Source organism: Mauremys mutica, chromosome 4, assembly GCF_020497125.1.
Source record: "Mauremys mutica isolate MM-2020 ecotype Southern chromosome 4, ASM2049712v1, whole genome shotgun sequence".
In the NCBI taxonomy this organism is placed as follows: domain Eukaryota; kingdom Metazoa; phylum Chordata; order Testudines; family Geoemydidae; genus Mauremys; species Mauremys mutica.
Window position 1 is genome coordinate 29,621,368 of NC_059075.1, and position 27,793 is coordinate 29,649,160.

General features: G+C 44.1%; 1 protein-coding gene across 1 annotated transcript in view; it reads left to right on the forward strand.

Moving 5' to 3' along the window:
• Positions 1–27,793, forward strand: part of ITPK1 (inositol-tetrakisphosphate 1-kinase) — a 256,870-nt gene that overhangs the window by 45,851 nt on the left and 183,226 nt on the right. The gene's annotated exons all lie outside the window — the stretch shown is intronic.

Consider the following 27,793-nt stretch of genomic DNA (forward strand, 5'->3'; position numbering starts at 1 on the left):
GGGTCCGGCACAAGCTACGGCTCGCGCGGGCCGCGGCCATTTGCCTGTCCGCAGTATGTAGAGGCCTGTCCTTGACTGTCTGGTCTGGCTGTTGCAGGTGCTATGGGAATAGTGGGTTGGGAGGGAACAGTTGCTGCTTGTTCTTATCTCAAAGGGTTTTTTAGTATGTATGTGACCTTTCCTTCCTGAGACTCTTTGCACTCTTGGGGGAACACCAGAGCTGGTAAGTGATCTGCATATGTGGAGGGTGCTGGGTGCGTTTTTAATTTCAGTCTATTATATCTGCTTTTGTGCTGCTAGGGGTGGGAGCAGGGAGAGCTATGTTTTAGGTTTGTTTGTGCACTGGAGGCACTACTATGGCGTCAGAGGTGTGAAGGAAGGGTTATGGAGACTGAGCTGGACAGTAATCCCCTCTAAGGTGTCTTCTCTTTTGATGACGTTACGCTGAGGCAGAGAATGCTCATATTCAGACAGGCAAAGGGCAGACCAGTGACATATGCTTGAGGTTATTCACCAGAGTGGCGCCTCCCCCCCCAGGAATGTTGCAGGAGTGGAAGGGGCTGGCAAGCTCTGCTGGGGGTCATGGCCATGTAGCTGCGTCTCAGTCTTAAGTTCTGCTATTATCTCCCCCGCAGACATGGCGAAAGTGCAGGGAAAAATAGGATCCTACAATGACTGTCACTACAATGTGTGTTACAGGGCACCTGTACCTCACTGGGAAGTAGTATTGTTTGTGCCTTCACTGGGCCTGCAATGTGCACTTACACCTCATGTGACCTCCAAAAACTAGCCAAATTTCTTTTCCTGTAAGCACTGTCTCAAAAACTATTGAATTTTGCACAAATGAATGTTATTTTTTACAAGGGTGAGTGGTACAGACTGCAGCTGGCCCATTTTGAAGCGTCACAATAATAATAAATTGTAAAAGTAGGTACCTACATGCCAAAAGTTCCCTCCAGGGGATCTGATTCTTTGGCCCCAGCCTGGCTCTGGCTCAGCTGATTCAGGGGAGGAATCCATTGTAGCAGGGCAGAACTGAGGCTGGCTTTCCAGGTGTCCATCATCAGAGTTCTGAGTTGCAAAAGATTCTGGCTCTCAGGATGGCTCCTCTCTGGCATCCTCCTGCTTATCCCCTGGGGTCTAGCTGGTCGTCGGTGGTGGGGTAAATAGAACCTGGGAGAGATTGTACTATAATTGTGTAGAATCCTGTCCAGGTCCTCAAAAAATGGACAGGTCACATGCCCCTTGCTAAATTGTCTCCTTTTTATCCTGTGTTTCAATGTACTTTCTCCTGAGCGACTTGCTCTTTATCTGGCACTGATTGGCATTGTTACCAGATTTGCCCATTACTTTACTTTGGGGTATGCTCATTTATTAGGGTTACTCTTTGGAGGGGGGGGGTTCTGTAATTCTACCAACATACTGCTTGTGTCACTTGTGTTTTCATATGGAGCTCTATCCTTCCCTTCTGCATGTCCCCTCCCAATGGACCTACCCTGCAGGGCCTAGGTTCCCCAGAGCTGGCTTTCTCCAGCCCCAGAACCAGATGAACACACATTAACAGAACAAGTCTGAGCAGACCGAGTCAATCAGCACTTTCAAGCCCTGGACTCAGTGGGCTAGGCCAAGCAGCAACCCTTATATGCCACAGGTTCAGCATGTCCCTATCCCCACTGTAACGTTACAATTGTACTGGTAGTAATCCACTTGATGAGCAAACCCTACAGTAATTTTGGGCGCTACAGGGATCTTTAGCTTAAGTAAAAGAAGCGTTGCTGTAGAGTAATTGGGGAAGCTAAAAATACAAAAGAGTAAAGTTCAGAGAGAGAGGGAAGCAACCAGCTTAACCGTAAAAGTTATTTATTGAATAATAGTGATAACTACACAAGGAGAGCCTAAACCAACATAAGTTACATTATTAAAGGTTAATACCTGAGGTAGAAAAGAAAATAGAGAGAGAAGGAGGGATCTCACCCACTCCATGAAGCTTGAACTGGTCGGGGTTCCCAGGTGGTGGTAGCTCAGGGTCCTGAGTGCTGGAGACATGCAGAGCCGCTAGTCAGGAGATGATGATGAAATCTCAGTGGAACTGATGCAGAGTTTGGGTCCATGCAACAGAACACTCACTTGAACATAGGTAGCGGTTTTGGTAGAGAAACAACAATTGTACAAGGGACAACACTAGATTTGTTTATGGGTAAACTGACTCAAGGGTTTTCTTTAGACTAGACAATAGGAGCTGATCACTCTTGGCTATGGGTGATGTTCCTTCCAGGGAGCTCACAATGCAATTAGGTTGCTTCAGTATTTTGGATATCTATCAAGGATTTATTACTAGAATTGGTCTAATAACTGCTGAACTGGGTGTGTGCGCATATTCATTAACATCTGGAGCTGGGATCCCCCATGATGCAGTGCTTCCCTGATTTTCTGGTCCCAGAGTTCAGTGTGGTTCTTGCCTTGGAATCTCTGTTCTCCCTTCTGTATGCTAATGGACATTCCTCCCTGTCCTGTCTTTGAAGCAGATGAGGCTAGGGGAGTTGCTTTAATCTTGTCACCCCTGTCAGGAGGGATCTGGGTGTGTCTCCCACCACCCTTCACTGCTCTCTGCAAGTCTTTTCTCTGATTGGTTTTGGTTCCAGCAGAGGCTGGGGGGCGGGGGTGTCCTTTCATGAGTCAGACAGGCTGGATACTGTGCCCTGGTTCCCCAAGAACACAGAGCTCACTGGTATCAGCATCTGCTTTGCAATGTCCACAGAAAGGTTCTTATTCCGGTGGCTGGTCACAAGCGCTTTCTGAACCAACGTGTGTCTGCAGATGGCGATGAGATCCAAGATCTCAGCATGGCTCCAGGTAGCTGTGTGAGGCATGTAGTTGGGCTTCTGGAGAACTGTCACAGTTGTATGGCCAGAATAATGATATACACTGGGATTCAGGAGCAAATAAGCAACATTGGTCTCTTCATCCTGGAAATTTGACACCAGGGCAGAGGGCACACAAGTAAACGGACAGGACAGTAACTTGTATTGGACCAACTTCTGTTGGTGAGAGAGACGAGCATTCGAGTTTACGCAGAGCACTTCTTTCACCATCACGGCAGGGCTACAGCAATGCTGCAGGTCAGTAATATCCCACATGCTTTGCAGGTTGACAACTGTTGGAAACCTGCAAAAAGTGGTGCGTGCACAAACAAAAGACTGAACTAATTCAGTCTGAGGCAAACCTAGCCTACTTTGCAAGAGGACTCCAGAATTCCTGATAAATGCAGAATTAGTGTGCAGTGATGGATTTCATTGTGTGAAAACAAGTGTTTTCAAACCACATTAACTTGATTTGGTCCAGTTTAAAACCCTCATGTAGACAAGCCCTTAGTTTCCCCCACCTATCAAATGGGATAATAGTACTCTCTCTCAGCTCTGTTGGGCTCAGTTGATTGTGAATGATATTGAGGCTGTTATGGAATTGACAAAATATTCATTATTATTATTACTTATTTATACATTTGATCTTGATAGCTGTCAGCCGTTCTCCATTCAAAATGATCTTTTTCAGGCTACTGTTCACAATTTAAAATCCAAGTTGTTATGATTTGACTATCCCTCATTTGTGATGTCTATGAAGGGGAAAGTATGACGAGACCATCACTTGGTACTTGGAGAATGTAAAATATATATATTTTACATTCTGTGTATAATATATTTTACTCACACACTCACACTTGACTTAACTGTCTAACAGGTAACGTCTTAAAAACATATTTACTTTATATAGAACATAAGCCTAGCTAATTTTTTTTTTACATTCATAGAGTTAGGGCTTGTTCTTTATGTATCCATTGTCTTACCTCTTGGTAGACTACCACCTCCTTTAATTAATCAGTTGAGTTCAAAACCACCTGTTATTTTCAAACATGAGCAAAACAAACCTTCAACTTTAAATATTGTGGAAGCAACTTGTGTGCTGATGATGAGCTGGTTCCCTTCTCTTATTCATTCTGGGATATTAGTAATGAGTAAATCTAGTTTCCTTGCCTGTAGTTTTGATTGCTCTTATGATGGATCCTCTGCCCTGAAAAGACCATACTAATTCATGGGAAGTAGCAAGAGCAGTTGCTATCATCCACTAATCACCCGAGTATTATAATGAAATGGTGCAAAATGCAATAGACACTGCATAGAAATGGGGCCTGCTCTTAAACCCACTGAAGTCCGTTGGAGTCTTTCTATTGACTTCAATGAGCTTTGCCTCAAGGGCCATAGAGTGGTGACTCTATGCTAAACAAGAAGCCACTGAAAAACTCTCTAAAAAAAATAGAGTTTAGCTTGAGATTTAAAAGATGCTATAAGGGTGATTCAGTTAGCTTCGAACTAAAAAATTACCACTTCTCAGAAGGAATGATTCATTTACTTTCTCTTTCTCACATACTCAGGGCTTGTCTATTCTGAAAGTTCTGGAATAAGAAAGGGTATAAATTTAATGTGGAATTGCTATTCTTGAATAACTCCATGTGTGGATGCTCTTATTCAAGGAGAAGAGCTATTCACTCCATATGTAGACAGGCCCTCAATACTCTTCTATTTACTGTTATAAAAATAATTTTATTTTAAATGATATTCATCCCAAAATGTAAAGAGGAGATTTGAATGAATGAATCTGCTGACTGAAAATTGTATCAAGAGTTTAGCAACTCATTTTTCTAATGCTTAGCATACAATATATCAATGACCAGGCAGCATCCTTGCAGGTTTTCTCATAAGGACAGTGTTTCACAATCAAATTATAGAACCTATTTCTAGCAAAATGAGGCCCAGAATATAAAAGGAGGTTCCAAGATTGCTTATTTCTCTTCTGGAAAATGGGATCTTTTGACAAAATAATACTTGGAAGTTAACAACTCTTTCAAGTGTCTAAAAAGTAGCACAAACAAGTCATTAGGCGTCCTACGCCAGTTAGAATGCGGTAAATAGAAACCATTGGCCAGGTCCCTGTCTGACAATGAAAATGGAAGCAAGTAATCAAATAGTTTGACTGAAAAAGGGGAAGGGAATTGACTGCTTTTGGCAGAGTTCCGTGTTCTAAGCTGGACCATGATCTGTGGGTTGTCCTTTTCAGTTATCTAGATAAAAGATTCCTTGCTCATTTAACTCTCCCACCTAAGTGAAAATTTCCAGAGGTAACCTCAGGAGTCAGAAAAGGGAGAAACAGAACAGCAGATCTAATGAGGGTTTTTTAGCAGTGTGTGACAACACTCTGCGCCCACAGGTTCCTAACAAATGAGTGATTGTGAGCCATAACTACAAAGAAGTAAAAAGAACAGGAGTACTTGTGGCACCTTAAAGACTAACAAATTTTATTTTAGCATGAGCTTTCGTGCTAAAATAAATTTGTTAGTCTTTAAGGTGCCACAAGTACTCCTGTTCTTTTTGCAGATACAGACTAACACGGCTGCCTCTCTGAAACCTACAAAGAAGTAAGAAACTGGAATATGACTGAAGATCTCAGCAGGATGCATGATACATGATATGACCTGAACCTAAACAAACGCCTTCTCAGACCTTGTGAAAATATAGGGAACTCCAGGTGGCACAGGAGAGCTGACAAAAGGTGCACCTATGTCTATTCTACTGCATTGGACCCAGGAAGCATGAATTTTTTCCCCATAAAATGGCGGTGTTAAGTCATTCTGCCAAACATAACTATATCTGTCAAAATTATAAAAACGATTATTTTTAAGCATTCCCCCCATTTTATCTATTTTAAACTATTTAATGACAGCAAACATCGAGATTCAAAAATAAATCTTTATAATTGTTAAAACGTAAATTGTCAACATTGCATGGCAAGATGTACAATGTAAATAGCCTTAAATCAAACTCTGATAAGTTCTCAAGTAGCATTTTTCTTTCTTTGCCTACCTATAAATTTGAGTTACTATTGATGGACATATTTTTTCATTGGTTTGTGTGCGTGCAGTGAAATTGATATTTATCAAAATTACTGATTTAAAAAAAAAATCTAATCTTTCCAAGCCTAGTTGTAGGAGAAATTTCCATCTATCCTGGAGAATGGAGATCAGGAAAGTGGATGGCCAAGAGCATAACTATTCTATTGACAACCAGCTTGGGAAGACAGATTGGGCTTCTTTTCTCTAACTTGTGTTAAACTCTAGTTGAGAAACCTTTTGAGAATGTATAGGAGATTTTGTTCAGTGTGCCCTGTCAGGAAGCATCCACCAGTTTTGAGGTCACCTTTCTCATACAGAACATGCAGAGCTTGAAGAATCAAGTCCTATAACTTTAATCTCTCAAAGACACCTTTATGGCCTGGTCTTATAAGGCAAATGTGAGCTGCACTTCCCAAAAGAGGGGTGGGTAGGGTGGGAGGAGCTTGGAAGCTCAGTGAAGTGCTATGTAACCTTTGTTGGTTGATTGTAGTACTTGGAAAATAACTGGTTTAATTTGGTCATTGAGTTTGCCCATGGACAGCACCCAAGTTTCTATAGTTTAAGTGCATGGAAGTAATTGTCATTTGTTGCATGTTTTTTATGTATAAAAGGATCTGTACTAGACCTTAGAATTACTGGGTTAAAGACCGTGTTTAATATGATTCTAACCTCTGCACCTCAGGCAGAATTGTTTGTATAATCTCTTTGGTTGTTTTCAAGATGAGTCCAGTTAATCTCTCTGTGCAAGTATGTACAGCAATTTTGCTTTTAGTGCTACAGCAACAAAAAATTGCTGTTATCCAGAAATAAAGCAGTTCTATGCTGTAATGCCGTTGTCTGGTTGATTATTTTGATAAGGGCCTGCAGAGGTAGATGATAAAAATCAGAGGATTTGGCATTAACGTCTTTCTTGTAAGAGTGATTTCAGCAAAAGTTGTTTACTTCCAGAGAGGTCTGAAGTGCTAATCCTACAGCTGTCCCCAGTACAACAACAAACTTGAGGCTCAGCATCTCAAGAAGCAATGTCTCAAAAGAACAGACGCTCATCCACCTCCTCTCTGACATCTGGGGGGGCGGAACATCATGAGAGTTTATATAATGGCAGGCATAAAGAACAGATGAAGTTGATGATAGGGTCTTATATTACTGTCCTCGTCATAGTAGCCACTTCTGAAGCTTGACACTATTGGTATAGCTACTTATGCCAGTAATATTTGACTTATAGTGTCATTAACTTACAGCTCAGATATAGGACAAGAAATGTGTTGTCATAGCTTAGTCCAGACAGTAAATAATGCATCCCTAGGCATGGAACAAGGTAAGGAAGAAAGGAAGTGAGTCTCTTTTAATTATTAAGAAACAGGCCAAGCCTTTATTGTGTTGACTGTGCATATAAGGCAGGGGCCCAAGAATTCTGTGGTATTTCGCGTCCCATATCGACATAAAAGTTGAGGGAACTAGATGGCAAATCTAGCACGAGGATGTATACATAAGCATCTGTTACTGGTCAACTGCTGGAGGTGGAATATCAGACTTAATGAGATAAGGATCTTATTTGCATTTTGAATAAATAACTATTTTTTACTTTAAAAATTGTTAAAACCCTTAAATTTTATATCATGATTTTTATGTAAATTACTTAAAATTTAAATCACACTTTTTATTTACGTTTTAGTTATTTAGTTTCCATTCTGTAGTCTTAAATTGCAAAAGCGGATGTTTCTTTAGTTTTCTAATTGTTAGAATTTTAGACTTTACGTTGGATTTCCCCGCCGCCGCCACTATGGAAATTCATACTTAATCTATACTGAAAAGGATAAGCTAGAGCCTCATTAGCACTCTTACTATGAGAATAGCAGTCTCAAGCAAACAACGTGTGTTAGATGTGCAACCGGCAGCATCTTCTGATAGATTGAACTTCCACTAGTCAAAAAAGTGGAATAGTTTCAACTGAGCTGTACTCCTCCCTCAGAGTTCGTACTTTTGAAGTCAATGGGACTTGTGCTTTGAAGTTGTTTAGGTGCTGTTGGCAGTTTCACTCTTAGGTGCCTATGTATGGGTTTAGGTCCAATTTTGGCCTTCATGCGTGGAAAAGTTCACACTAACTTTCATGTACTGCAAGTGTAAATAACCCTTCATTGTTAACAGTGAGTTTTTTGTTTTGAGGTGATGATTGATAGAAGGGCATTTTCTGTTGCAAAACCCTGCAGAATCACAGCATGGCCCTTTCTCTTCTGATACTGTTAGGCCCTCAGTTAAATGACAGACCTAAAAATGAAAGTGGAATGGTGGGAACACATGGCACCTCAGCTGGAAGTTACGCTACTGATTGATTGTAGTAGGGTGTACAGTTAGCTGGGTTGATTGGCATCCTGGAGCTCTAACAACCCCCTGCTTTTAGCGAGGGTTAGACAAGATGATTATTCTCTTGTGAGACCTGTGTGCATTATATACACATTCACATCAGTATGGGGAAACAAATCAGTTTTAATGATACCATAATGGGTAGAGTGTGATTCTAGAACTAGCGGGGGGGAAAAAACTTGAGATGTTTGATTAGTGTGATTGGATCTCCAGCTTTATCTGGAAACTACGTTAAAAAATAATCAAAAGAAATGACAGTGTGACTCATTAAGATGTGCTGAGGGTGTGGTCCCTATAAATTAACAATCTAGGGCCATTTAAAGACTGGAATTGTACCTCTCCCAAGATTTGATTATCCCTTGATAACTGCACTAAGGGCACGTCTACACTTGCAAAGTTACAGCGCTGCTCAGGGACTGCCGAAGGAAAACCGCTGTTGTGTGTTCACACTGACAGCTGCTTGTGCAATAGCGTGTTCGCACTTGCGGTGCTATTTGGAGCAGTGCACTCCGGGCAGCTATCCCACAGAGCACCTCTTTCTCTTTTGCTGCTAAGACTTATGGGAAGGCAGAAGGGGTGCGGGGTGTCCAGGGTCCTGTCCCAATGATCCGTGATGCATCGCTTCGCATCCCAGCACTCCCTGTGCTTCCATCTGCATTTGGCGCCATCTTTCAACGGTTTTTGTATTGCGCACCCTGCCCTGCCTCTTTCTGGCTCCAGGAATGGATCATGAGCTGTTGACCAGAATGCTGCTTGCACTGACCAACATGTCATGAGTGGCAGTGGAGTTATTCCTTAAACTACAAAGGCATGAGGATCATGACATTGATTTCGCCATGCATACTACATATGACACGAGAATGCTTGTGGCATTCACGGACATGCTCACCACCATGGAACGCCGCTTATGGGCTTGGGAAACAAGCACTTAGTGGTGGGATCACATTGTGATGCACATCTGTGGGGACTAGCAGTGGCTGCAGAACTTTCAGATGAGAAAAGCCACTTTCATGGGACTGTGTGATGAGCTCGCCTCAGCCCTGCGGTGCAAGGACACGATAATAAGAGCTGCCCTGTCATTGGAGAAGTGCATGATGATTGCACTGTGGAAGCTGGCTACTGCTCCCTATCATTTGCTAACGAGGTCAGAGTGGGAAAATCGACCATTGGAGTTGTGTTGCTGGAAGTGTGCAGGGCCATTAATCACATCCTCCTCTGGAAGACCGTGACTCTGGGCAACATGTGTTAGATTGTGGATGGCTTTGCACAAATGGACTTCCCTAACTGAGGAGGGGCAATAGATGGCAAGCACATTTCAATTCTGGCATCAGGCTACCGAGTACATTAATTGCAAGGGGTATTTCTCCAGGTGCTTGTGGATCACCATGGGCGTTTCACAGACATGAATGCAGGCTGGTCCGGAAAAGTGCATGATGCATGCAGCTTTTGGAACACTGGCCTGTTCACGAAGCTGCAAGCAGGGACTTTCTTCCCGGACCAGAAGATCACTGTAGGGGAAGTCGAAATGTCCATTGTGATCCTGGGAGACCCCTCCTACCCCTTAGTGCTGTGGTTGATGAAGCCATACATGGGACAACTTGACAGCAGGAAGGAGTAGTTCAACAACAGGCTAAGCAAGTGCAGAATGACTGTGGAGTGTGCATTTGGCCATTTAAAAGCTTGCTGGCAATGCCTGTATGGGGAACTGGACATGACCAATGATATTCGTATCCTTATAGCTGCTTGCTGTATGCACCATAATATTTGTGAAGGGAAGGGTGAAAGCTTCATTCAGCGCTGGACCGCAGAGGCTCAGCACCTGGAGGCTGAGTTTGAACAGCCAGAGACCAGGGCTATTAGAGGGGCACAGCGCAGGGCCATAAGGATCACGGATGCTTTTAGGCAGCAATTTGAAACTGAAAGCCACTAATATGCTGCTTTACTGCACACAATCTTGCCAGGGCCTAAGTAGCTTTTTTGCTTCTGAGAGTTGAGGAGATTTTCTAATAAGGCCTTGTCTACACTGGCAAGTTTCTGTGGAGTAAAGCAGCTTTCTGCGGTGTAACTCCCGAGGTGCAGGCACTGCCAAGCCACTTAGTGCACAGTTGCAGCGCTGTAAAAAAAACTGACGAGAGGCATAGAGCTTTCTACGCTGGGGTACAGTGCCGTGGTGCCAGTGTAGACACCCTGGTCAATTACAGCGCTGTGCTTTTCCTCTGGGAGATGTCCCACAATGCTGGTTCTCTCCTCTGTGGTCATTGGTATGAACTCTACTGCCCTGCCCTCAAGTGACCAACCGTGAACCCCACCCCTTAAATTCCTTGGGAATTTTGAAAGTCCCCTTTCTGTTTGCCCAGTGACTCATGCAGTGGTCTCAGCGCATCTTTCCAGGTGACTATGCCTGCTCCATGCACCAGGCGATCCCCTGCTTGGAGCAATGCCAAGCTGCTGGACCTCATCAGAATTTGGGGAGAGGAGGCTGTCCAGTCCCATCTGCGCTCCAGCCATAGGAATTATGATACCTGTGGACAGATTTCATGATGCATGACAGAAAGGGGCCATGACCGGGTCACACTGTAGTACAGGGTCAAAGTGAAGGAGCTGCGGAATGCCTACCACAAGGTGTGGGAGGCAAACCACCACTCTGGTGCTGTGCCGATGAGCTGCTGGTTCTACAAAGAGCTGGACGCGATACTTGGTGGTGACCCCACCTCCACTGCAAAGGCCACTGTGGATACTTCGGTGGCTTGTGTGCCAGTTGAGAGTGGACTGAGCCAGGAGGAGGAAATCTTGGACAAGGAGGTGGAGGGAGACCTAGACGCAGAGGATGACTTGGAGGTCAGAGATGTGTGCAGCCAGGAGCTCTTCTCTACGCTGGAGGAGGCCAGCCAGTCTCAGCTTTCAGATGTTGGCACAGCGCAAACAGGAGTGGAGGCCCCTGGTAAGTGGCTTTAATTTTGGGAATCGCTGAAGCAAGTTGTTGTGGGCAGGAGGGTTGCAGAAAGCAGGCTTGTGTCTGTATGATGCGTGTGCCACCGCATACCTAGTCTGAGAGGCAGAACAGGGTGCTGATTGACTCCCTCACTTCACGGGAATCTCCCTCAGAGCTCTCCACAAAACTCTCATGGAGATACTGGGCAATCCGCTGCTGCAGGTTCTTTGGCAGAGCTGCTTTGTTTCTTGCCCCGTTAAGGGTAACTTTCCTGTGCCACACTGCTGTTACTGGGATGGGGGGGACCATTGCTGCACACAGGCAAGCTGCATAAGGACCAGGGTGGAAGCCGCCGTCTTGGAGAAGACCCTCCCTTGATTCCCTGCTCACCCTCAGCAGCGAGATCTTCCATAATGATCACAGCCTGTAGAAAATGTGGGGACAGAAATGAGTATAAGGCCCCTCCTACAGTGCTGGCTGTCCCTAAGAGCCAGGGGTGGCTCCAGGCACCAGCACGCCAAGCACGTGCCTGGGGCGGCAAGCCACGGGGGGGCGCTCTGCCGGTCACCACGAGGGTGGCAGGCAGTTTGCAGGCATGCCGCCGAATCCGCGGGACCGGGGACCTCCCGCAGGCAAGCCGAAGGCAGCCTGCCTGCCGTGCTTGGGACGGCAAAATACCTAGAGCTGTCCTGCCAAGAGCCACATGCCCAGTGCACAGTACGGTCCTGGAACACTGATTTCTCCTGCCCTTGTGGTTACTCACCATTTTAGGGGTCATGTGGCACATGTGCTTGCCCTGGGGTCAGCCAGTTAGTGACAGGTATGTGAATAGTGGCTGTGTTTTAAATCACTGAATCAGTGGTCTGCATGTTGCAAAGAAATACTGCTTCTGTAAAATGTAGCGTTTTGGCTTCACAGAGATGACTTTGGGAGCCCAGCTTCCCTCTGTTATCTTTATTCCATTAATTGAAAGCAAACAGAGCTTTGCAAAGCAAATGGTAATTTTCTGAAACTTTCATTGTGATTGGTGCAGACGATGCACTATCACCTCCTAGCATTCAAGCACTGCACTCCCGAGCATAGCAACAAATATTAGTGGCTTTCAGCTTCAAATTGCTGCCTCAAGGCATCCATGATTCTTATGGCCATGTGCTGTGCCCCTCTACTAGCCCTGATCTGTCTGTTCAAATTCAGCCTCCAGGCAGTGAACCTCAGTGGTCCAGCCCTGAGTGAAGCTTCTCTTTACAAATATTATGGAGCGTGAAGCACCCGGGTATAAGCATAGGAATATTGTCATTGGCCAGATCCAGCCTCCTATATAGGCAGCGCCAACAGACTTTTAAAAGGCCAAAAGTACACTCAAGTCATTCTGCACTTGCTCAGCCTGTTGAACCACTCCTTGTTGCTGTCAAGGTTCCCCGTGTATGGCTTCATGAGCCATGGCATTAAGGGGTAGGCAGGGTCTCCCAGGATCACAATGGGCATTTTGACTTCCCCTATGTTGATCTTCTAGTCTGGGAAGAAAGTCCTGCTTGCAGCTTCCTGAATAGGCCGGTGTTCCAAAAGATGTGTGCATCATGAGCCTGCGTTAATGTCCGTGAAACGCCCAAGGTGATCCACAGGTGCCTGAAGGACCATAGAGAAATACCCCTTCCGATTAATGTGCTCGGTGGCTAGGTGGTCTGGTGCCAGAATTGGAATATGCATGCCATCTATCGCCCCTCTGCAGCTAGGGAAGCCCATTTGTGCAAAGCCATCCATAATGTTACGCATGTTGCCCAAAGTCAGTCTTTCGGCGCAGGATGTGATTAATGGCCCTTCCATCATCACTGACACTTCCATCAACATGCGTCCAGCAGTCGACTTTCCCACTCTGACCTGGTTAGCAAATGATAGGGTAGCAGTCTGGAGTAGCCAGCTTCCACAGTGCAATCACCACGTGTTTCTCCAACGACAGGGCAGCTTTCATTCTCGTGTCCTTGCACCGCAGGGCTGAGGTGAGCTCATCACACAGTCCCATGAATTTGGCTTTTGTCATGCGAAAGTTCTGCAGCCACTGCTCGTCATCCCAGACGTACATCACAGTGAGATCCCACCACTCAGTGCTTGTTTCCTGAGCCCAAAAGCTACGTTCCACTGTGATCAGCACCTCTGTGAATGCCACAAGCAATCTCGTGTTGTAGCTACTATGCATGGCAAGATCAATATAAAACTTCTCTTGCCTTTGTAGTTTAAGGAATAACTCCACTGCCACTCGTGATGTGTTAGTGAGAGTGAGCAGCCTATTGATCAACAGTGAGGGATCCGTTCCTGCAGACCGAAGAGGCAGAGTGCACAGTATGCAAACTGTTGAAAGATTGTGCCAAATGTGGATGGAAGCACAGGGATTGCTGGGATGAGAAGCAATGCATCATAGGGCATTGGGACAGGACCCAGGATGCCCCTCTGCCTTCTCACAACTCTTAGCGGCAGAAGAGGAAGAGATGCTCTGTGGGATAGCTGCCCAGAGTGCACCGCTCCAAATACCACTGCAAGTGTGAATACACTATTGCACAGGCAGCTGTCAGTGTGAACATACAACAGTGGTTTCCCTTCAGTGCTCTCTGAGCAGCACTATAACTGCTGGCGATGTAACTCTGTCAGTGTAGACGTACCCTAAATCTGAATAGTTACTTCCCTTAAGGTGAGATACATAGACATCACAGCTTAATATATGGCATCTTGAAATGTTCATGGACAAAGCAAGAATGCATGCAAATCAGTGTGTGCAGCTAATATATATTTGAAGTATGTATATGGACTGCAAAACAATATTGGGCATCTGTATGTGATGTACTTAAGTAATTTTGCTGGTGGAACTATTAACTTAGTCAAGGACCAGGAATGACTGTGTGGGTCTGATTTGCAAAATCTTGCAAGCATAAAATCCTGCTTTTGCACATGTAGATGGCTTTGTACACAAGCAGAGGGTTCTTTTTTTGTATTAGAAGGCCATGAGCACCTTGCAAATATTATGGGCACAATCGGTAATGCTTGCTAAGAAGTTGGCTCTGTAGCTCATGAAGTGGGAGGTAAGCATGCACAATCTTTCATGTATGAAATCCTAATTCTGTTATGTAGCTCATGACATGTATAGTCCATGTGTACTTAGCCACTGTTAGGCCATGTATTGTATGTATATCAAAGTGAAACATATCTTAAGTGACTCCTCAAGGGATGAGCAAAATCAGTTGCTTAGCAGAGCTGGCTTTTCATGGGCCCAACTAAAATTCCAAGTTTCCAGCATGATTTATATAGTGGTTTTAAAATCTAAAAAATGTTAAGGGTCTTCTCATTCACAGCGGTGTAACTCCATGGACATCAGTGGACTCACTCCTGGATGTATAGCTCAAGGTAATTGAGAGGTGATCAGGCCCTGTGTGATGAAGGGTTGTTTTAAACTAAATATAAAAACCATAAAGAGAAAATAGAAGGTTGTCATTATGTATCTAACTTGGCAATACAGGCCGGTTTAGAGACCTAAGTGCCTGAGCAACTGACAGCTGTTTCTAAAGTTCTGTGTTCCTTTCTTACCTATACAATTGCTTGTTTGGCTTGTGTAGCCAGCTGTAAATCTGAAAAAAGGCCTGAAATCCCTGCATAGGATTTAGTAAGAGCGTCGCCATCTCAAAACTTCCTGTCTGCTGGAAATGAAAATGAGAGAAGTGAGTAGGGGAAGATGGGATCAGAATTGTCACAGTGAAATTGGTTTGTAACTGCTGCCATAGAAATTACTTAAATCTCTCATGTTTAAGATTTTCTTCTCATTTACTTGCAATCAGTCGATAGATGAGACAATGGAGGTGAGGGTTGTGGTGGTGGGGAACCCTGGACAAAAATAGTCTGAAGTGAGGCAATCAGCTGTTTCCATGCTGTTTCTCCTCCCTGTGCATCTCCTAAACAGAAGCTCTCTTGAGTTGTCACATAGCCTCCTCCTCAGGAAAGATAGAGACCATTGTAACTTGGTTGCTTTTAAAAAAAAAAACCCTCTGACTTGTCATTCTAAAGTCGTTTACATTAGCTGCTGTGAACCTTCCTGTGTTATAAATGGTGCAGGCAGCTAGTTGAGAACCTAGAAAACACTAGCTCAGTCATACGCATAAAGGGAAACCCGTGAAAGGTACAGCTGACTTGTTGGCCACAAGCGATGCTCTGGAGAGGCGGGGAAATGAGAATGTGGCTAACTGAACTTGCTCATGTTACTATAAATATCAAGGCAGTTGCCTAAAAATCTGTGGGGCCTTTGGCCCAAGGAAGTGTGTTGCCAGACTTCATCTTTCTGCACTTAAGCAGAACTGCCAAAGGGCAGGGCCGGTGCAAGGAAGTTTTCGTGCCCTAGGCAAAACTTCCACCTTGCGCCCCTGCCCCGCTAACCCTGCCCCCCGTGGCAGCTAACCGAGCCCACCACCACCCTCCACCTGGGGAGCCCCCCCCCGCCAGCAGCTACCCCCCCCCCCGCGGCAGCTAACCCCACGCGGGGATCCCGGCCCAGCTCACCTCAGCTCCGCCTCCTCCGCTGAGCACGCCGGCGCTGCTCTAATTCTCCTCCCCTCCCAGGCTTGTGGCGCCGATTGGAGGAGACTTAGAGTGGGGCTGTGTGCTCAGCAGAGGAGGCAGAGTGGAGGTGAGCTGGGGCGGGGAGCGGTTCCCCTGTGCGTGCCCCCCCATTACTGTGGATAGCCCTCCCCACGCCCCGCCCCAGCTCATCTCCACTCCACCTCCTCGCCTGAGCGGGGCTTTTAGGCGACTCCAACCACTAGGTGCCCTAGGCGGCTGCCTAGTTTGCCTAAATGGTTGCATTGGCCCTGCTAAAGGGACAACATCAGCTTGAAATTGAGTCAGTCTGGAGGAAAGTCGGGGTAACTGTTGGTTTGGGTTGTACACCGGGTCCTGAACCCCCTGCCAAATTTTGTGGATTCACAGTTACATTTCCCAGCTCTTTTTAAAAAGGAAAAAAAAAATCCCCCCCTCCCCTGTAGTGAGTGTGAAACATTGGGACACTTTTTTTGTTACCAGGGGTAGTGGTGGGGGTGCTATAATTGCGTATAGAAGACAACGCCCCTAATATCAGGATGTCTGGTCACCCTATCCTCTGCTGCTGTGTGAAAGACAGAAGCAACAAAGGAAACTGACTGTACAGGGTCACTATGATACACAAGCTGCTGTCCAGTACAGAAAGTGAACACATTGGGAAAAGTAGAAATCATTTTCTGACTTTTTTTTTAAATAGGAATCTTAAGTGTTGGTTATGTTTTTGAGACTGATTTTTTTTTCCAGTTGATTCTGGGTAAAATTTTCAAAAACAGTTAAATCGTGCTGGAGCTTAAACCCCATTGAACGTCAGTGAGACTTAGGCCCCTCAGTAACTAAGTGCTTTGAAAATATTCCCCTTTGTCTCTAAGGTATTATTCTAAGGAAAGGTGTTTACAGTAGTTCCGTAGTGTAGACCTCTATCCTGCAAACTGAACTGCATGGGCAGTGTGTGCAGTTATGGAGCCCCACTGACTCCAGTGGAGGAGGAGGAGGAGATGGGTAGAGTGTATGTCATGGAAAACTTCCATTACCTGACAAAATGAACCCAGTTTACTGATATTGTTTCCAAAGATGCCTCATGAATAAAATCAGAACTTAACCTAGAGTAACTGAAAGAGTCATGTTTTCAATCAGACTTTAAAGGCAGCATTTAGACAAGCAGTTTGACACTAATTTAGAGGCTGTTCAGCTTGAATCCTGTCCTTAATGAGTCAGTTTTTAGTACCCTTTATATCTGGGCGGGGAGGGGGAGAGGAAACAAGATGGAAAATGTTTTATTTAATTGCTTACGCAACAGTTTCTAGTGTACCAATCCTGCAAGATCTGCTATTTTAGGTTCTGTTTTTGTTTGCAAGGTGCCTTGAAGCATGGTAAAATCAATCACTAATGTCCTTCCTGTCAGGTAATGGAACTCTTCTTCCATTGACATGCTCTCTGCCTAACCCTTCATCTTCCATTGAAGCCACAGGCATACTCACTAATCATCTCTGGTTTTGGCTGTAGTGCTAAAGTGTCATTTTATCACTTAGTTTTGCACAATCTTGTGTGATTCACATGGTAATGAATCATCCTCATGGCCACTGAAACTCCACCCACCAATGCTCTGTCTTGTTGCTTCATGGGGAAGTTGGGCACATATCAATCAATGGAGTGGCATGAAAAAATACAGCTATAGTTTGTGGGAAGCCAGACTGACTTTTATCTTTGGCAAGATCCCTTCAGTAGGCTTCCAAAGGAGGTGAAATCACCCTGGAGGAGTTTTTCTTTAAAGTGATTTGTTTTATTCAGTATCTATCAAAGTGAAGCTATCAAGTGAAAAATAATATATGCAAAAAATACCTTTACCTGCGCTGGTGATATCTTTTCTTTTCTCCATTTCAATAATCAATCTCTAATTTTCTTTGTGGTGTTTTATACAGTGGGATTACTCCTTTGCATTGTGTGGAATAGTGGAACTAGACTGATCAGTTTCACTTTTGTTTCTGGTCACTCTTTTTTGCTCTCTGCTTGTCTGTTAGCAGCATTTTAGGATTACACAACAGCAGCAAAATTTATGTTTAAGTCAAAATGAAATAGTGTTTCAACTTGTATTAAGTTTGATACAAGGATTTTTATCAATTCTAACTTGGGCCTAATTTACCTGATGCTGTCCCTTTTAAAAAATAGTAGCATCACTCATTTAAAACTTGCCAAAATTAAAGATGAAGACTCAAGATGTGTCCCTAAGGAGTGAGTGTCATGCTGTCTGGTGTGGTTCCTGACCACGTGTGCCAACCTGAGGGCAGACTGTCAAAAAACAGGGAAGACCCCAAACTGGTTGTATATTCTATAATTAGATTTTGCCAACCCAGTAACAAGTGTGAACTCCTGAAGCACTAGAACAGTCTTACCATGACGTCACAAACAGTCCCCTGGAGCATTCCAGTCTCTCTTGGCACCCAGGCAAGCTGGACTTAATGCTGCTAGTTGGTTGCCATATGCCAAAGATCTCAAAATATTCAGATTGCTCCCAGGCCCAAGAGACCAGTTACTTACATCAGGTCAATTTGTACCTCAGATCTCACACCAAAGACTATGCTTGTAGCCAATCCTGTAGTAAACTAAGGGATTATTTAACTAGGAAAAATAAATGAGTTGTTTGCAGGCTAAAGCAGGCACATACGTATACTAGTGCTTTCAATTAATCACAGTTAATGCATGTGGTTAGCGCACAACAAATGAACGTGCTCTTTTTTTTAACGAGCGTTAATCGCACACCTCTGGAGACTGGATTTGGCAGTGGCCAGGCGGGGAGGGTGGCACCAGTTGTGGCAGCGAGCAGGAAGTGGCTGAGGACAAGAGACTGAACAGTTTTGGAGAGCTGGTTAAACATCTTCCAGGAGGGAGAGAGGAGCCTGGTTCCTGCCACCTGCACCATCCCCCTTCCCCCCTGGACAGGGCTAACCTTAGGGGTGAACAAGGGGGCCATTGTCCAGGGCATCATGCTCAGGGAGGTGCTGCTGTATGCTTCCGGGGTAGGGGTGCCCTTTCTCGTGTCGCCCTGCTCCTCTGTTGCTGCCGCCCCTCGCCAAGCTGCTCCGGACTGGAAGCCTGCCTTCTGTCTGTTGCAGAGAGCGAGGACGGGAGGCTGATGTTGGGGTGTCCTCCTCCCCGCACCTATGTACCCAGTCGCCACTGAGCTAGCCTCAGGGAACAGGGGGAGCCTGTCTGCTGCTGCTGCTGCTACCAGCTTGTGAGTGAGTGTTGCCGACAGCAGCTGCTGCTGGCTGAAAAAATGTTCAGGCTTCTGAGTGCTCTGCTTAAAGAGACTGTGCTTCTGCTCCCACTGTTTCCTCCTCCCCCCCCCCCACGCACACAAATACTTGTAATAAAAAATATTAAGTGAGCACTATACACTCTGTATTCTGTGGTGTAACTGAAATCAATATATTTGAAAATGTTGAAAACATCCAAAAATATTTAAATTGTTTAGCAGCGCAATTAAAACTGCGATTAATCATGACTACTTAATCTCCCAGTTAATCACGATTATATTTTTTAATCGTTTGACAGCCCTAACATATATGCAAATGAATTACAATCTATGGTTCCAAAATGTGACAGAATTATAGTAAATCTGTCAGCATTGAATGTCTTATAGGGCTAACCTAGATTGACCCTGGGGATCTCTGCTTTGATTCATAGCTCCAGCCCTGTGATAATCCAAACAGCAAAAATAAATACATTAAAAATAAAAAGAGAATTTTCTTGTGTTCCCTTTCTTCCAGGATTTGAGCTGATGGGTGGACTTTCTTGCACATAGCACCTTTATGGGTATGAGAGGGCCATGAACCAAGTCATTGTATCGTGATGTTCCATAATGGCCTTTTTAGTTTTTGATAGTCTTCCTTGATGGGCAGTGGACTGTTCCTGCTGATTGGGTTCACAGGTTTCATAGCAGGCATTTTTACAGGTTATAAAGCAGAACTTGCATATCCCCTTATAGCATGGGATATGGACATGACAAGTGAAATTAATGCATGCAGCAACTTACAAGCATTCCACAGACACATTCTTGTAAGTCTTAACATCTGTCTTGAACACCATTAATATGCACGTGAGCTGGTTTGGTTTCCAGCTATGCATTTGTCAGTGCTCAACTGACACCTACAGCCTTGGCAAGAGCTGGCACATGGTTTGCCAGCATAACAGTGAACAAAGCAATGGAGTTGATCAGGTGAGGGCTTGAGCTGTATCAGTCTAGAGCAGTGGTTCTCAAAGCCGGTCCGCTGCTTGTTCAGGGAAAGCTCCTGATGGGCCGGGCCGGTTTGTTTACTTGCCGCGTCCGCAGATTTGGCCAATCGCGGCTCCCACTGGCTGCAGTTCGCTGCTCCAGGCCAATGGGGGCTGCAGGAAGCAGCGTGGGCCGAGAGATGTGCTGGCCGCCCTTCCCGCAGCCCCCATCAGCTGGGAGCAGCGAACCGCAGCCAGTGGGAGCCGTGATTGGACAAATCTGGACGTAGCAGGTAAACAAACCGGCCCGGCTTGCCAGGGGCTTTCCCTGAACAAGTGGTGGACTGGCTTTGAGAACCACTGGTCTAGAGTTCAAAGTGTGAAGATTCCTAGCAACTTCTGTTCACTTCAATTATTTCCTGCTATAGGGATATTAAAGAAGGTTTATATTAGATATGGTTTATAGGAAAAATGATTTGTTAAATGATACTTTATAACTGAAGGTTTATGTTAGAAGAAAATGTGATTCCCAACATTTAGCCTCTAACCTGCAAGCCACCTGCTGTGTCTGTGTGAAGCCTGCTCAGAGATACTTTGTATAAAACTTGTTAAACCTCAATTGACTCAGTGCCTGATCTCTAAATTGGTAACACCCCAAAAGGTAAAGAGACAGTGAAATAGATGTAATTAAGATAGAAAATGTATGTGAATGAGTGCCTAGTTTAAATAATGAATGAATGGTTAAGGAGTTACCAGCCTGAAGAATTCAATGTCGGCTGAAGAAGATGTCAAGTGGGATCAACCAGATGACCCCCGGAGGGCAAACTGGAATACACCCCACCACACCTCAAAGGAAGGAAAAAAACAAACATCGGATAACATGGAGCCAGCCACCTTCTGATTTAGCAACAGCAGAATGAAGCAACTCTCATGGACTGACATAGGAATAAATTCCTATAAAACTGGACTCTGAAGACTAAGGACTTTGAGTCTATGGTTCTGCTGCCAGCCTCCAGGAGCATCAGGTGCATCTGATACAGACTCGGCTCCATCCTCATGACCAAGATACCTGGCCAGTAACTTGGCATGAGCAATGTCTAGGCTGGTAACTATAACACCTATACAGAACCTGAATGAATGATTGTGTGAATGAATATATATGTGTGTGTGTGTATAAGGAATAAGTAGTGATAGAAATAAGTAGTAAAACAACGTTGTTTGCTTTTGTCTTTTTGCTTTACTATTATATTTACAATAAATGTGGCATCTTTGCTTTATCCCTCTTAATAAGAGCCTGCTAGTTTTTATTGGTATAACATTTTGGTGGAGAATAGCGAAAGGGGGATTATTGGTATTTTTGCCTCACTTATTGTAAACCAATCTGTGTGCACACAACCGGCTCTACAGAGCACGGTTCTATTCTTGGTTAACCAAAACCTGCTGGCCTCCGTGTAGGTAGCAGGAAAAGAGGAAAAAAAAAATCAAATCAGGGGCAACAAGAGGGTCCCAGGGACCAGACAGTGCTGCTCGCTGAACAAAATTAAAAATATTTAAGAAAAGACAAGGCAGAACAGTCTCAGAGGGAGGAATGCAGTTTGAAGGAGCTCCAACCTCACCTTTTGTAAAAGAAATAACACCCTTTAAACAAATCCTTCAACGATATGGGTACAGTCCTTGGACTGAACAAGCCCTTGCAGATATCTGCACCATTTCGGACCTACAGGATAGATTGGCCCAATATATCCTCATATGCAAACCCCCAAATGCAGTAAAAAGAGATGCTGCAGGGATCTGGCTGCTGTGGAAGGCTTGTAATGACAGCTGCCTCCGCCTAGCAGCCTGTAAAGAGAAGAAAATATCTCTAAAAGAAAAATTATCCCAATTGGAAAAAGGGGTAGAAAATTGGAAAGTAATGGCACATTGGGAAAAAGAGTCTTGGGACCCCCGAAAAACATGGGAAGAAAATATGTAAAACAACCATTGTAAGCTGCTCTTTTAGGAATTAAGGGTTATAGTGCTTAATATTTATCAGTTTGGTTTTTTTTGTTGTGGTTGTTTGTTGTTCACAACTGTTGGGAAAATGTAAAAACAAAAAACTGCGTCAAGATTTACAAGCCTCTGCTGCAAAAGCAGAGAAATAAAAATGTATGTAGTACCCAAACCCAGTTAAGTGCCCTTAAGGTTGGGTACAGAGTTAAAACAGCACTCTCACATCTTACAGCAGCAGTAACATCAGAAGAGAAAACATTTGAGACCCCAGAAGGGGCAGGTTTTTGGGACCCCTCTGGAGAGTGGGAAGGGGAATATTTGGGTAGATTCCTCCTCCTAGGGCCAGAATGCCATTGCAACAGTAACAACAGTGCCTGCTTCTGCCTCAGACCTCCAGGCCATGGCAAAGTGGCTGGGAATTTTAAAATGAATTTTTTTTTGCACCACTTAATTAGCATTTGTGCAGCCCCAAGTACCAAACACACTGTGGCAGAGACTAAGCAGGGTCTGCCATGTGGAAGCACTGTGCTAATTTATTTCTAAGCTTCTACCTTTCAGGATCTAAAACCAAAACATCAGACGAGCTGGTACCAGCTGAAGAGTTATAAAATACCATGGTTATAGTGTCGCGACAAAGTCTGTGTTCAGTGTTCTCTGTTGCATGTTCTGTGTCTGTCTCTAGTGGTGTCCTGTGCTAGCATTGGGTCAAAAAAAATGAAATAAAATACTACACTAGACAGAGCAAATGTCTTTTCCTCTCTCTACTTCCCCCATGTCCATCCAACTTATCAATCACCACTTGTGTCCAAAAAACTTTGGTCCCTAGTGCATCAGGTTTATTTTTTGTTAGGTTTTATTAATACATTTGTATTGTTAGTTACATTTGCTTGTATTGTTAATTCCACACTTTTCTCTATGCACTCTGGTTCTACTTCCCCAAGTCCTAAAGGGTACTTCTTGGGCCCCCATAACCTGTAAGACCTTGGCCCATAATTGCAGGGCCTCATCTTTCAGGTCCCCAAAAACCTCTTAAGTACAACTGTTAAAAATAGGGAATTCTTCAACATTTTAGCAAATAAATGTTAGGTTAAGTCCAAATCAGCTTAACTTTGCATGACAACTGTGGTCCTCCAACAAAATCTTATTTGTTGTGTGTGCTTAAGAAGGTCCTGACCTCAGTAACTTTTATTGTTTGGCCATTGCAGCATCAAACTTGGGCCTCATCTTATGTGTCAATGTACCCAATTATTGTAATGGTTATGGTTTTATTGTATTCCCAATTATTATAACTATAATTGTTTGGATTTGTGTTTAGGTTATATCTGGTGTTTAGTCAATTGTAATGGTTTTAGTTATATTCACCTGGTTATAATTGTTTGGTTTGTTTACCACAGATCACCTGTGCCCTACCATGACAACAACTACTGTAATGATCATAGATCAAGGAGCAGAGTGTTAGCAGCCCCCCAGTAGATGAATGTAAATGAAATGTCAGTACTGTTTTTACTAAACAAATTACAACCTACCACTGATATAATATATTCTCTGGATGGTCCCCAACCACCACTGGTATCCTATCAGTAATGCTACATCCCTTGATAATTGTCTTGGTATTAAATTTTATTTGTATTATTGAAATGTTTAGCATGTGCTTTTGGATAAAAAGGATGTCCAATAGATAGGAATCACAAACCCATGTTGCCTCACAGTACCTTCTTTTAAACAGGTTACATGGAAAGTGACACTAACGATCATCTGTATATCGTAGTGTCAAAAGGGGGATTATGTAGGGATATTAAAGAAGGTTTATATTATACATGGTTTATATGAAAAATGATTTATTGTTAGAAATTATTTATTGTTAAATGATACTTTATAACTGAAGGTTTATGTTAGAAGTAAATGTGATTCCCAACATTTAGCCTCTAACCTGCAAGCCACCAGCTGTGTCTGTGTGAAGCCTGCTCAAAGAGATACTTTGTATAAAACTTGTTAAACCTCAATTGACTCTAAGTGCCTGATCTCTAGATTGGTAACACCCCAAAAGGTAAAGAGACAGTGAAATAGATGTAATTAAGATAGAAAATGTATGTGAATGAGTGTCTAGTTTAAATAAATAATGAATGAATGAATGGTTAAGGAGTTACCAGCCTGAAAAATTCAATGTTGGCTGAAGAAGGTGTCAAGTGGGATCAACCAGATGACCCCCCCCCCCCGAGGGCAAACTGGAATACACCCCACCACACCTCAAAGGAAGGAAAAAAACAAACATCGGATAACATGGAGCCAGCCACCTGCTGATTGATTTAGCAACAGCAGAATGAAGCAACTCTCATGGACTGACATAGGAATAAATTCCTATAAAACTGGACTCTGAAGACTGAGGACTTTGAGTCTATGGTTCTGCTGCCAGCCTCCAGGAGCATCAGGTGCATCTGATACAGACTCGGCTCCATCCTCATGACCAAGATACCTGGCCAGTAACTTGGCATGAGCAACGTCTAGGCTGGTAACTATAACACCTATACAGAACCTGAATGAATGATTGTGTGAGTGTGTGTGTGTGTGTGTATAAGGAATAAGTAGTAATAGAAATAAGTAGTAAAGCAACATTGTTTGCTTTTCTTTTGTTTTACTATTATATTTACAATAAATGTGGCATCTTTGCCTTATCCCTCTTAATAAGATCCTACTAGTTTTTATTGGTATAACACTGCTAACTGTTCCAAAGAACCAGTTGTTATCCTGTCATTTTCCATGTTTAGTTATGAATCTGTATACTGTGTAGTCTTAAGTGTAGCAAAATTGGGGCCACTCTTGCTTTCAGTTACAACCGTGTAAATCCTGTGTAACTATTGAAATAGGGCGAGTTACTCTGGGTTTGCAGTTAAGCAGAACTCATTCCTTTTTCTCAGGCAAGTGGCAATCTCTGGTCTACAGATAGGACAAGTGACCGTGAATATTTTCAAAACAAATAAGACTCAGTTCTCGTGACTTGTCTTGTGCAAAAACCACAGGACCCTGCTCTTATGATTGATGGGAATAGGCCGATTTACTAGGAGAAAAAGGGAAATTCTGAGATCTAGACACACACTTTTCCTAATCTGGTGGAACTGACCATTTAAATATGCCTTATTACTTTTTACAACTGAATTTATTTTAGTATGTTTTAGTGAAAGCTTCTGTCTTAGATATCTGTTAATGACCCCATTACCAGTAAAGCTCAGCTTATACTGGGGGTGACATGGGAGGGGGTGGGGCCCCAGTGAACATGATATACTGGGGCCCCAAAATTCTCTTGATTTGGGGCTGCTTTTTTCCAATAAAATAAGGCTACAACCAGGGTTTCATTTCTAAGGGTATGTCTACACTACGAAATTAGGTTGAATTTATAGCAGTTGATTTTTTAGGAAAGCGATTTTTTTATACAGTCAATTGTGTGTCCTCACTAAGCACATTAAGTCAGCGGAGTGCATCCACAGTACCGAGGCTAGCGTCGACTTTCAGAGTGTTCCACTGTGGGTAGCTATCCACAGTTCCCGCAGTCATAGAATCATAGAATATCAGGATTGGAAGGGACCTCAGGAGGTCATCTAGTCCAACCCCCTGCTCAAAGCAGGACCAATTCCCAACTAAATCATCCCAGCCAGGGCTTTGTCAAGCCTGACCTTAAAAATCTCTAAGGAAGGAGATTCCACCACCTCCCTAGGTAACCCATTCCAGTGTTTCACCACTCTCTGAGTGAAAAAGTTTTTCCTAATATCCAACCTAACCCGCCCCCCCCCTGCTTGTTTTGTCATCTGGTACCACTGAGAACGGTCTAGATCCATCCTCTTTGGAACCCTCTTTCAGGTAGTTGAAAGCAGCTATCAACCCCCCCTCCATTCTTCTCTTCTGCAGACTAAACAATCCCAGTTCCCTCAGCCTCTCCTCATAAGTCATGTGCTCCAGCCTCCTAATCATTTTTGTTGCCCTCTGCTGGACTCTTTCCACATCCTTCTTGTAGTGTGGGGCCCAAAACTGGACACAGTACTCCAGATGAGGCCTCACCAATGTCGAATAGAGGGGAATGATCACATCCCTTGATCTGCTGGCAATGCCCCTACTTATACAGCCCAAAATGCCATTAGCCTTCTTGGCAACAAGGGCACACTGTTGACTCATATCCAGCTTCTCGTCCACGGTAACCCCTAGGTCCTTTTCTGCAGAACTGCTACCCAGCCATTCGGTCCCTAGTCTGTAGCAGTGCATGGGATTCTTCCGTCCTAAGTGCAGGACTCTGCACTTGTCCTTGTTGAACTTCATCAGGTTTCTTTTGGCCCAGTCCTCTAATTTGTCTGGGTCCCTCTGTATCCTATCCCTACCCTCCAGCGTATCTACCACTCCTCCAAGTTTAGTGTCATCTGCAAACTTGCTGAGGGTGCAGTCCACGCCATCCTCCAGATCATTAATGAAGATATTGAACAAAACCGGCCCCAGGACCGACCCTTGGGGGACTCCACTTGATACCGGCTGCCAACTAGACATGGAGCCATTGATCACTACCCGTTGAGCCAGACGATCTAGCCAGCTTTCTATCCACCTTACAGTCCATTCATCCAGCCCATACTTCTTTAACTTGCTGGCAAGAATACTGTGGGAGAGCATATCAAAAGCTTTGCTAAAGTCAAGGAATAACACATCCACTGCTTTCCCCTCATCCACAGACCCAGTTAGCTCCTCATAGAAGGCAATTAGGTTAGTCAGGCATGACTTGCCCTTGGTGAATCCAGGCTGACTGTTCCTGATCACTTTCCTCTCCTCTAAGTGCTTCAGAATTGATTCCTTGAGGACCTGCTCCATGATTTTTCCAGGAACTAAGGTGAGGCTGACTGGCCTGTAGTTCTCCGGATCCTCCTCCTTCCCTTTTTTAAAGATGGGCACTACAGTAGCCTTTTTCCAGTCATCCGGGACCTCCCCCGTTCGCTATGAGTTTTCAAAGATAATGGCCCATGGCTCTGCAATCACATCTGCCAACTCCTTTAGCACCCTCGGATGCAGCACATCCGGCCCCGTGGACTTGTGCTCGTCCAGTTTTTCTAAATATTCCCGAACCACTTCTCTCTCCACAGAGGGCTGGTCACCTTCTCCCCATACTGTGCTGCCCAGGGGTTAAAGCACTAGAAGACTGGGCAAGTCATGACATCTTTTTGTGCCTTAGTTTAGCCACCTCTATATTGCAGATAAAGATCCTATCCACCTTTGCAAAATACTTTGAACTCTATGGTTGAAGAGCACTCAGGAAGTGCAATACTATAGGTTCATGTTTGCTTCCACACAAATACTTGCAGAATTAACTCCAAAAGCCAAACAAGCAGATAACATTAGATGAGAAAGCCAAGTCAGCCCCACCCAGCAGAATTCTGAAAGCACAAAACTGTATCAGAAACACATTATATGCCTTTATCGGAATATGTGATCAAAGGGTTGGTCTTCATCATTTTGTTTTTTATTTTTGGAAAAGGCAAAAAAAAGTTCAGTGACAGGGGATATAAGGACAACACAGATACAGAGTTGCAATTCCCTTCCATCAGCTATAAACTTGCATAGTACATGATGTACAGGCACAAACCCAACAGTATATAGTAATATACAGTACCATTTATGCACAAGGGGGTCTAAATCAGGGTCTCCGCCACCCATTGGAATTCTGGGTTGAGCTCCCAATGCCTGATGGGGCAAAAACATTGTCGCGGGTGGTTTTGGGTACATGTCGTCAGTCACCTCTCCCTCTGTGAAAG